General features: G+C 48.1%; 1 long non-coding RNA gene across 1 annotated transcript in view; it reads left to right on the top strand.

Moving 5' to 3' along the window:
* The first annotated feature begins 840 nt into the window (after window positions 1-840).
* Window positions 841-8,719, top strand: part of LOC137546121 (uncharacterized) — a 64,208-nt gene continuing 56,329 nt past the window's right edge. The window contains exon 1 of the long non-coding RNA XR_011026179.1: window positions 841-934. This is a non-coding gene — a long non-coding RNA (uncharacterized lncRNA). The remainder of the gene's footprint in view (window positions 935-8,719) is intronic.

The following is an 8,719-nucleotide window of genomic DNA, read 5'->3' as shown; positions in this document are numbered from 1 at the left end:
TAAATATGGCCCATGTTGATTGTTCCCGTAGTCCTTTTGTCTGGGGCAGTGTAGGCCTAAGACCTTGGACTAGGAACATCTTCTCAGTATCTGCTTGTATCATCTGCTTCAAGCAGACACTGAGATGCTTCTGCCTGCATCACGAAAACCTCTATTTAAAGGTATACTCTGCGAACAAGCCTTTTACCTAAAACTCAGTCCAAATAACTGAGGCCTACTTAAATTATAACACCAATCAGTAGCTGATACCAGTGGCGTAGCTAAGGAACTATGGGCCCCTGTGCAAGTTTTACATTGGGCCCCCCAAGAACTCTATACCTAACAAATTATACGGTGCACCAAAATCTGCTAAGGATAACCACAGCGTCAGAGGTGCAAGGATGGGATGGGGAACAGATTGTTTATGATTACTACCATTCAGAGCATCTATAGAAGTGATTATTACAAGCATAGGACCAATAAATTGCTAATACTGTGGTTGAGTGGTGGCCCCTCTGGCCCAAGGGCCCTGATGCGGTCACAACCTCTGCAAACCCTATTGCTGCGCCACTGGCTGATACCCCCTTTCCCATGAGAAATCTTTACCTTTTCACAAACGGATCATCAGGGGGCTCTGTATGGCTGATATTGTAGTGAAACCTCTCCCACAGTGTGATGTCAGGACCATAGTTGTGTCAGAGAACAGAGCCTTTACTTTGCTCAGTTCACAGTTCAGAAGTTTAGACCCCCCTCCCTTCAGTAAATGGTTCAGCCCTTGTGAGAGGGGTGCGCTCTGTGCTCTTGAGCTGTAGCATTCTGTTGCTAGGCTGCAGTCTGGAGTCTATCCACACACTACATAGAGCGCCCCTCCTCCCCTTAGCATCCTGGTTGTAAGGAGGGGCTTGAGAGAAGTGCAGGCACAAATCAATTGAGGAGAAAAGACAGCATGGTGCAGGTCAGTGGTGGACATACGGCCACGCGGGAACCCAAGTTCTGTTTCTTGAGGGCCCCGTTAAGATCTGCCATCGATTAAAAACATTTATTTTTTACTTTTTTTCCCCTCCGGGGGCCCAACTCCAATCCCTCCCTCACCTAGGGGGCCCCCGTCCTGTCAAGTGCGGCAGTGGTAGATTCAGCTACTGTCTCCGGGCTCCAGCAGATGATAGAGCTCCAGCCGCCTGGTCCACGCTGTCTCCTCCTCTGCACAGTCTGCAATGCTGCTCATACTACTTTCTTATTCAGTGCGAGCGGCAGAGGAGAAGACAGGATGAGGCGGCTGGAGCTCTATCATCTGCTGGAGCCTGGAGACAGTAGCTGACTCTTCTGCCACCGGCGCACTCGACAGGAGGGGGCCTCTTAGGTGAGGGAGAGAGGAAAGAGATCAGGACTCCCCCCCCCCCCCCCAACACCAGGTAATTGAATTTAACCCACCCCCACCACCCACCAGGTAATTGAATTTAGCCCACCCCCACCACCCACCAGGTAATTGAATTTAGCCCACCACCAGGTAATTAAATTTAGCCTGCCCACCCACCCACCAGGTAATTTAATTTATGTCCTACCATATTATTACCATGTATTTATATAGCACTGACATTTTCTGCAGCACTTTACAGAGTACATAGTCATGTCCTCAGATGAGCTCACAATCTAACCACACCAAAGTCATAATCTAATGTTTTACCATATTATTATTATGAATTTATATAGCACTGACATCTTCCACAGCACTTTACAGAGTACATAGTCATGTTACTGACTGTCCTCAGAGGAGCTCACAAACAACACCAAAGTCATAATCTAATGTCTTACCATATTATTATTATGAATTTATATAGCACTGACATCTTCCGCAGCACTTTACAGAGTACATAGTCATGTTACTGACTGTATTCAGAGGAGCTCAGAGTCTAATCCTTCCATAGTCATAGTGTAATGTCCTACCATATTATTATTATTATGTATTTACATAGCACTGCCATATTTTGCAGCACTTTACAAAGTACCACTGGCGTACCAATAGGGGATGCAACCCCTGCCGTCGCGGGGGGGGGGGGGGCCCTAGGGCCCGCGGGCCCGCTCAGAGACTTTTGGGGGCAGGAGGGGTCGCAGCATAAGAGGAGAGTGTGGCAGATCGGTTGGGAGGGGGGAAATTCCCCCCCCCCCCTCCCTCACCTCGGGCTCTCCTCTCAGCGCTCCCCCTCCTGCAATCATTGGTGGCAGCTGGCAGGCAGCAGCAGCAGCAGCGGTGGTGGCGGCAGGATGAATACATTACCTCCTTCTCGCTGGAGGACTTCCGTTCTAAGAGCTTCTTGCAACTTCCTGTGTAAACAGGAAGTTGCTCTTAGAGAACGGAAGTCCTCCAGTGAGAAGGAGGTAATGTATTCAGCCTGCCACCGCCGCTGCTGCCTGCCCGCTGCCACCAATGATTGCAGGAGGGGGAGCGCTAAGAGGAGAGACCGAGGTGACGGGGGGGGGGGGTAAGGCCCCACCGATCTGCCACACTCTCCTCTTATGCTGCGACCCCTCCTGCCCCCCAAAAGCCCCAGAGCGGGCCCTGGGGGGGGGGGGGGGGATTTTTTTTTTTGCAGGGGGGCCCAGGGATTTCTAGGTACGCCCCTGCAAAGTACATAGTCATGTCACTGACTTTCCTCAAGGGAAGCTCCCAATCGAATCCTACTATAGTCAGTCTAATGTCCTACCATATTATTGTTACGCATTTATATAGCAGTGACATCTTCTAATGTCCTACCGTATTATTATTATTATGTACTTATATAGCACTGGTATCTTCTGCAGCACTTTGCAGAGAACATAATCATGTTACTGACTTTTCTCATAGGAGCTCACAATCTAATACCTACCACTATTTTGTGGGAGAGAACACTGGGTAATGTGCAGGGTTGCTCGCCAGTGATCTCGAATTCGAATTTACCCGTTCACAGGTAGTTTTTCATTAATCCTGGCTCGAATTCGAATTCGAAGATTGATACCGATCCCAAATTCGAATTCAAATGTATCTGGATAGTAACGCTCGAATTTGGTCATGATCACGGGTGTTAACCCGTGATCACGAATCCGGATTACGGTATCCAGGGGATGACGTCATCGGTCCAATCAGAAGGCCCCCAGCCGAGGCCCTAGCAACCAATCAGAGGAGGGGAGCCTGGCCCTCCCTCCTCTATATAAGGCGGCGGCCATTTAAGGAGCACGTCTTTGCTTGTAACTCTGGGGTACTGAGAGCATCTCCAGTGCTGCTGTTCGTCTGAGCAAGTGCTTTCTAAAGGGGCCCATACAACTAACGATTTTCCCACCGATATACAGCAGATTTGATCACTGTGATCGAATCTGCTGTGAAATCGTCGCGCAAACGCTGACAGAACGATCGATTTCCATCTGAAATCAATCATTCCCATCGATGCGTCCGTGCGGAAGATTTCTCTCCATCGCCGGCGGGTCGGGAGTGCGTTGATAGCAGCGTTTGAATGCCCGACGATTGACGCGATACAGCGGCAATACAATACCTGCTCCGGCCAGCGCGACTCCCCCGGTCTCTGCTGTCTTCTTCTCCGCTCCAGGCTCCAGGGCTGCAGCTTCACTGAACTTCCTGCCCTAGAGCGCCCTCTACTGTTTAAACTTCCCCTGGACAGGAAGTTCTGTGAAGCCAGCCGGAACCCGGAGCCCAGCGCGGAGAAGAAGACAGCGGAGACCAGGGGAGTCGCGCCGGCCGGAGCAGGTAATGTATGCGGGGGGGAGGGCGGCAGCTCCACAGATTGTGATCGGTTTCATGCTGAAATCGATTCACAATCTGTTTGCAGTAAAGGCAGCCATACGATCCCTCTCTGATCAGATTCGATCAGAAAGCGATCTATCTGTTGGTCGATCTGATGGCAAATCGACCAGTGCACGGCCACCTTTACTGTTAAACACAGCGTTTTTGCTAATTTACACCTCCTGAACACATTGATTGTATTGATTTATAGATAGATAGTGATTTGATTGTTACAGTTCAGTGAGCTAGTGTAGTGTACTGTATACTGTGCTAGGCTAGTGTTAGGTCTGTGTGCAGGCTAGGGTCTGCTAGCCTAGGGTAGCCTTAGCCTTCTAGCTGTAGGTAGGTTAGGGAGTAGTAGGGAGTATAGTTAGAAGTAGTTATGTTACCTATGTACTAGTTTACTTAATTTGTACTGCTAGTCTGTGAGTTTATTTAGTGCTGCAGCTTCACTACTGTCTGTGTAATAGTGACTTTACAGGCCAGCCTCTGTTGTGATCTGTGACTGCCATCTGTCTGACCCTACTGATTGCGTCCGTGTGTGACAGACATTTATTGTCACTGTCTGTCACACTAGTTAGTTCTCGACTACTGTAGACTGCACTACTACTAGGTATTATAGTTAGTAGTAATTGTGTTACCTATGTACTAGTTTACTTAATTTGTACTGCTAGTCTGTGAGTTTATTTAGTGTCGCAGCTACACTACTGTCTGTGTAATAGTGACTTTACAGGCCAGCATCTGTTGTGATCTGTGACTGCCATCTGCCTGACCCTATTGATTGCGCCGTGTGTGACAGACTTTTATTGTTAGTTATCGACTACTGTAGACTACAATACTAGTAGTAGTACTTTATTTTTATTTAAATAAAAAACTCATTTTTTTTGTCACTCACCACCAACCCATACTCTTTATTAAAGTTTACAGCCTTTCCCGCCCTTTATATATTTATTTATTTTTTCTTATTGTATTTCTATATTATTGCACAATGACTGGCAGAGGTAGAGGGCGAGGCACTACCAGGAGAGGCAGCGCCATTGCTGCAGCCACTGCCAGCACCAGCAGGTCTGTGACTGGTGCGCCTCCAGCCACTGACCGCAGAGTTGTGGAGGAGGGAGCAGAGGCGCAGCAGCAGCGTGTTGCGCCCATCTTTGAGACGGGTCGTCGCCCCGGGCCTATTGCGGAGAGTCAGGCTCAGGCTCAAAGTCGTGGAAATGATGGCGGAGCAGCAAGCCACCGTTTCCAGCCAGACCTCCAGGAGGTGGAGGAGGTTTTTTTTGGCGCAGAACAACCACAATTTCAGGGGGAGGAGGAGTGGCCTGATGCAGGGGATGTTGGGACAGAAGAGTTGGTTGGTGGCTCAGAGGAGATGTTTGGGGATGATGATGATGAGGTGCAGGACCGTCCCTATGTGCCACCACCACAGTTGGTTGAAAGCAGCTCGTCATTGGAGGAGGAGGCGTCTCAGGCATAGAGGCGCGGCAGCAGCATGGCGGCCTGCACAGGGTGTGGAAGGCAGGAGCCACAGCCTGCAGCTTCAGCCGCTACCACCACCCACACCAAAGCTCCCCAAGCAAAGGGGGAAAAAACAGCCCTCCAAAGGCAAAAAAACTCCTCAGCCCTCAATCTTGAAGGGGCAAGTTCAAATCCCCAGTCTGGCGGTACTTCACTGTGTGCGTTGACCATGAGACCCGTGCCATTTGCCACAGTTGCGGTGCCAGCCTGAGCAGAGGTCGCGATCTGAACAAGTTGGGTATCTTGTGCCTACAGACCCACTTGGAGACCAAACATTTTAAGGACTACAGGGAGTTTCTGAGGCTGAGAGACAGTGGCGCAGGCAGTGGTCAGAGTCAGAGAGCCACTGCACAGCCTTCAGCAGCAGCAGCAGCATCCCACCCTCCTGCCCATCCAGCATCAGCAGCAGAAGCACGGAAAGGCACTGCTCCCCCCCCCCTCCCGGGCAGCCAGTCCTCAGTGGCCTCATCTGCTCCTTCCACAGTTGCCTCCTCTTCCTCCCGTGCAGACAAATGCTGCCAGACCCTTCTCAGCGAGTCATTTCCCCGTGTGACCAAGATTCTGCCTCCCACCAACAGGTGCATCCGGGTGCTGAACGGGTTGCTTGCACAGGCCATGTGCTCCCAGCTCCTGCCATACTCCTTTGTGCAGGAGGGGAGTGATATGACAGCGCTCCTGCAGTATGGGATCCCGGAGTGGCAAATTCCAAGCCGCCACTACTTCTCCCGCATGGCAATCCCAGCACTGCACCGGTTCGCTTTGGCAAATGTGGGCCGCTCGCTCGATCACGCAGTGAGTGAGCGGATCCACATTACAATGGACTCCTAGAACAACCGTTTTGGGACAGACCGCTACCTGTCCTTCACTGCTCACTGGGCCAGCCTGGTGGAATGCGCCAACGAGGAAGCAGCAGGTCCATCCTCAGGCACATCAACAGCAGCAGCAGCACCAGTAGTCCACTATGTGGTGCCACCACGCGGGGTCAGGGAAGAAAAAGCAGCGCCTACCGCCAGCGACCCCGCCTCAGCAGCAGTCTGAAGGCCCGCCAATGCCAAGCGCTGCTGGAGATGGTCAGTCTGGGGAAAAACAGCTTGACTGCACCCAATGTGCTCTGCTACCTGAGGGAACAGGAGAAGACGTGGCTGACCCCAGAGGCCTCAAGGTCGGATTGGTGGTGCCCCACAATGCGGCCAAACTGCTGGCTGCCATCACCAGGGGACACTTACATAGTTACATAGTTATTTTGGTTGAAAAAAGACATACGTCTATCGAGTTCAACCAGTACAAAGTACAACTCCAGCCCGTCCCCCACATACCCCTGTTGATCCAGAGGAAGGCGAAAAAACCCCCACAAGGCATGGTCCAATTAGCCCCAAAAGGGAAAAATTCCTTCCTGACTCCAGATGGCAATCAGATAAAATCCCTGGATCAACATCACTATGCATAACCTAGTAATTGTAGCCATGGATGTCTTTCAACGCAAGGAAAGCATCTAAGCCCATTTTAAATGCAGGTATAGAGTTTGCCATAACGACTTCCTGTGGCAATGCATTCCACATCTTAATCACTCTTACTGTAAAGAACCCTTTCCTAAATAAATGGCTAAAACGTTTTTCCTTCATGCGCAGATCATGTCCTCTAGTCCTTTGAGAAGGCCTAGGGACAAAAAGCTCATCCACCAAGCTATTATATTGCCCTCTGATGTATTTATACATGTTAATTAGATCCCCTCTAAGGCGTCTTTTCTCTAGACTAAATAAACCCAGTTTATCTAACCTTTCTTGGTAAGCGAGACCTTCCATCCCACGTATTAATTTTGTAGCTCGTCTCTGCACCTGTTTTAAAACTGCAATATCTTTTTTTGTAATGTGGTGCCCAGAACTGAATTCCATATTCCAGATGTGGCCTTACTAGAGAGTTAAACAGGGGCAATATTATGCTAGCATCTCGAGTTTTTATTTCCCTTTTAATGCATCCCAAAATTTTGTTCGCTTTAGCTGCAGCAGCTTGGCATTGAGTACGATTATTTAACTTGTTGTCGATGAGTACTCCTAAGTCCTTCTCCAAGTTTGATGTCCCCAACTGTATCCTATTTATTTTGTATGGTGCTAGACCATTGGTACGACCAAAATGCATGACTTTACATTTGTTAACATTGAACTTCATCTGCCATGTATGTGCCCATATAGCCATCCTATCCAGATCCTGTTGCAATATGACACTATCTTCCTGAGAGTTGACGATTCTGCACAATTTTGTATCATCTGCAAAAATAGCAACATTGCTCACTACTGCATCTACTAGGTCATTAATAAATAAATTGAAGAGCACTGGACCCAGTACAGACCCCTGTGGGACCCCACTGCTAACAGTCTCCCATTTTGAGTACGATCCATTGACCACAACTCTTTGTTTTCTGTCCATTAGCCAGTTTCCTATCCATGCACACAAACTCTTCCCCAGTCCTTGCATTCTCAACTTTTGCACCAGACTTCTGTGGGGAACAGTGTCGAAGGCCTTAGTCCAAGTATATCACATCTACAGCATTCCCAATATCCATATTAGCATTCACTACCTCATAAAAGCTGAGCATGTTAGTCAAACAGGACCTGTCTTTAGTAAACCCATGTTGATGCTGAGAAATAAGATTATTTTCTACTATGAAGTCATGTATAGTATCTCTTAGTAACCCCTCAAATAGTTTGCATACAACTGATGTTAAGCTTGCAGGTCTATAATTTCCTGGATCAGATTTTTTGCCCTTCTTAAATAATGGGAAAACGTGGGCTGTACGCCAATCCACTGGGATTCTGCCAGTTGCAAGAGAGTCACAAAAGATAAGATAAAGGGGCTTAGCTATAACGGAACTTAATTCCCTTAGGACCCGAGGATGCATGCCATCCGGGCCAGGTGCCTTGTCTATTTTTAATTTATTTAGTCTTGCCTTTACTTCTTCCTGCGTTAAGTATTTTTATATTACAGTTAGAAGATTGAGACTCTTCTGCCTCTGTAATTTGCAACAGTGCTGTTTCCTTTGTGAAGACAGAAGCAAAGAAAGCATTTAATAACTCTGCCTTACCTTGGTCATCCACCATTGAGTTCCAACCCTCATCCTTTAGGAGTCCTATACAGTCAACCTTTCTTTTTTTAGAGTTGATGTACTTGTAAAACTTTTTTGGGTTAGATTTGATATCCCTAGCGATTTGATTTTCAGCTTCGATCTTTGCCACCCTAATTTCTTTTTTACAATTTTTATTGCACTCCTTATAATTGCTTAGTGCAGCCTCGGTCCCCTCCTGTTTTAGGACCTTATAGGCATTCCTTTTCCTCTATATTTTATCCCTAACCTTTCTATTCATCCATAGAGGCCTTTTTTTATTCCTAGACATTTTGTTTCCATATGGGATATACATACTACAATATTGATTGAGAATAAGTTTAAAAGCTTGCCAT

The sequence above is a fragment of the Hyperolius riggenbachi genome, chromosome 2, assembly GCF_040937935.1.
Source record: "Hyperolius riggenbachi isolate aHypRig1 chromosome 2, aHypRig1.pri, whole genome shotgun sequence".
Classification (NCBI taxonomy): Eukaryota; Metazoa; Chordata; class Amphibia; order Anura; family Hyperoliidae; genus Hyperolius; species Hyperolius riggenbachi.
This window is presented reverse-complemented; position numbering and strand designations above follow the sequence as displayed.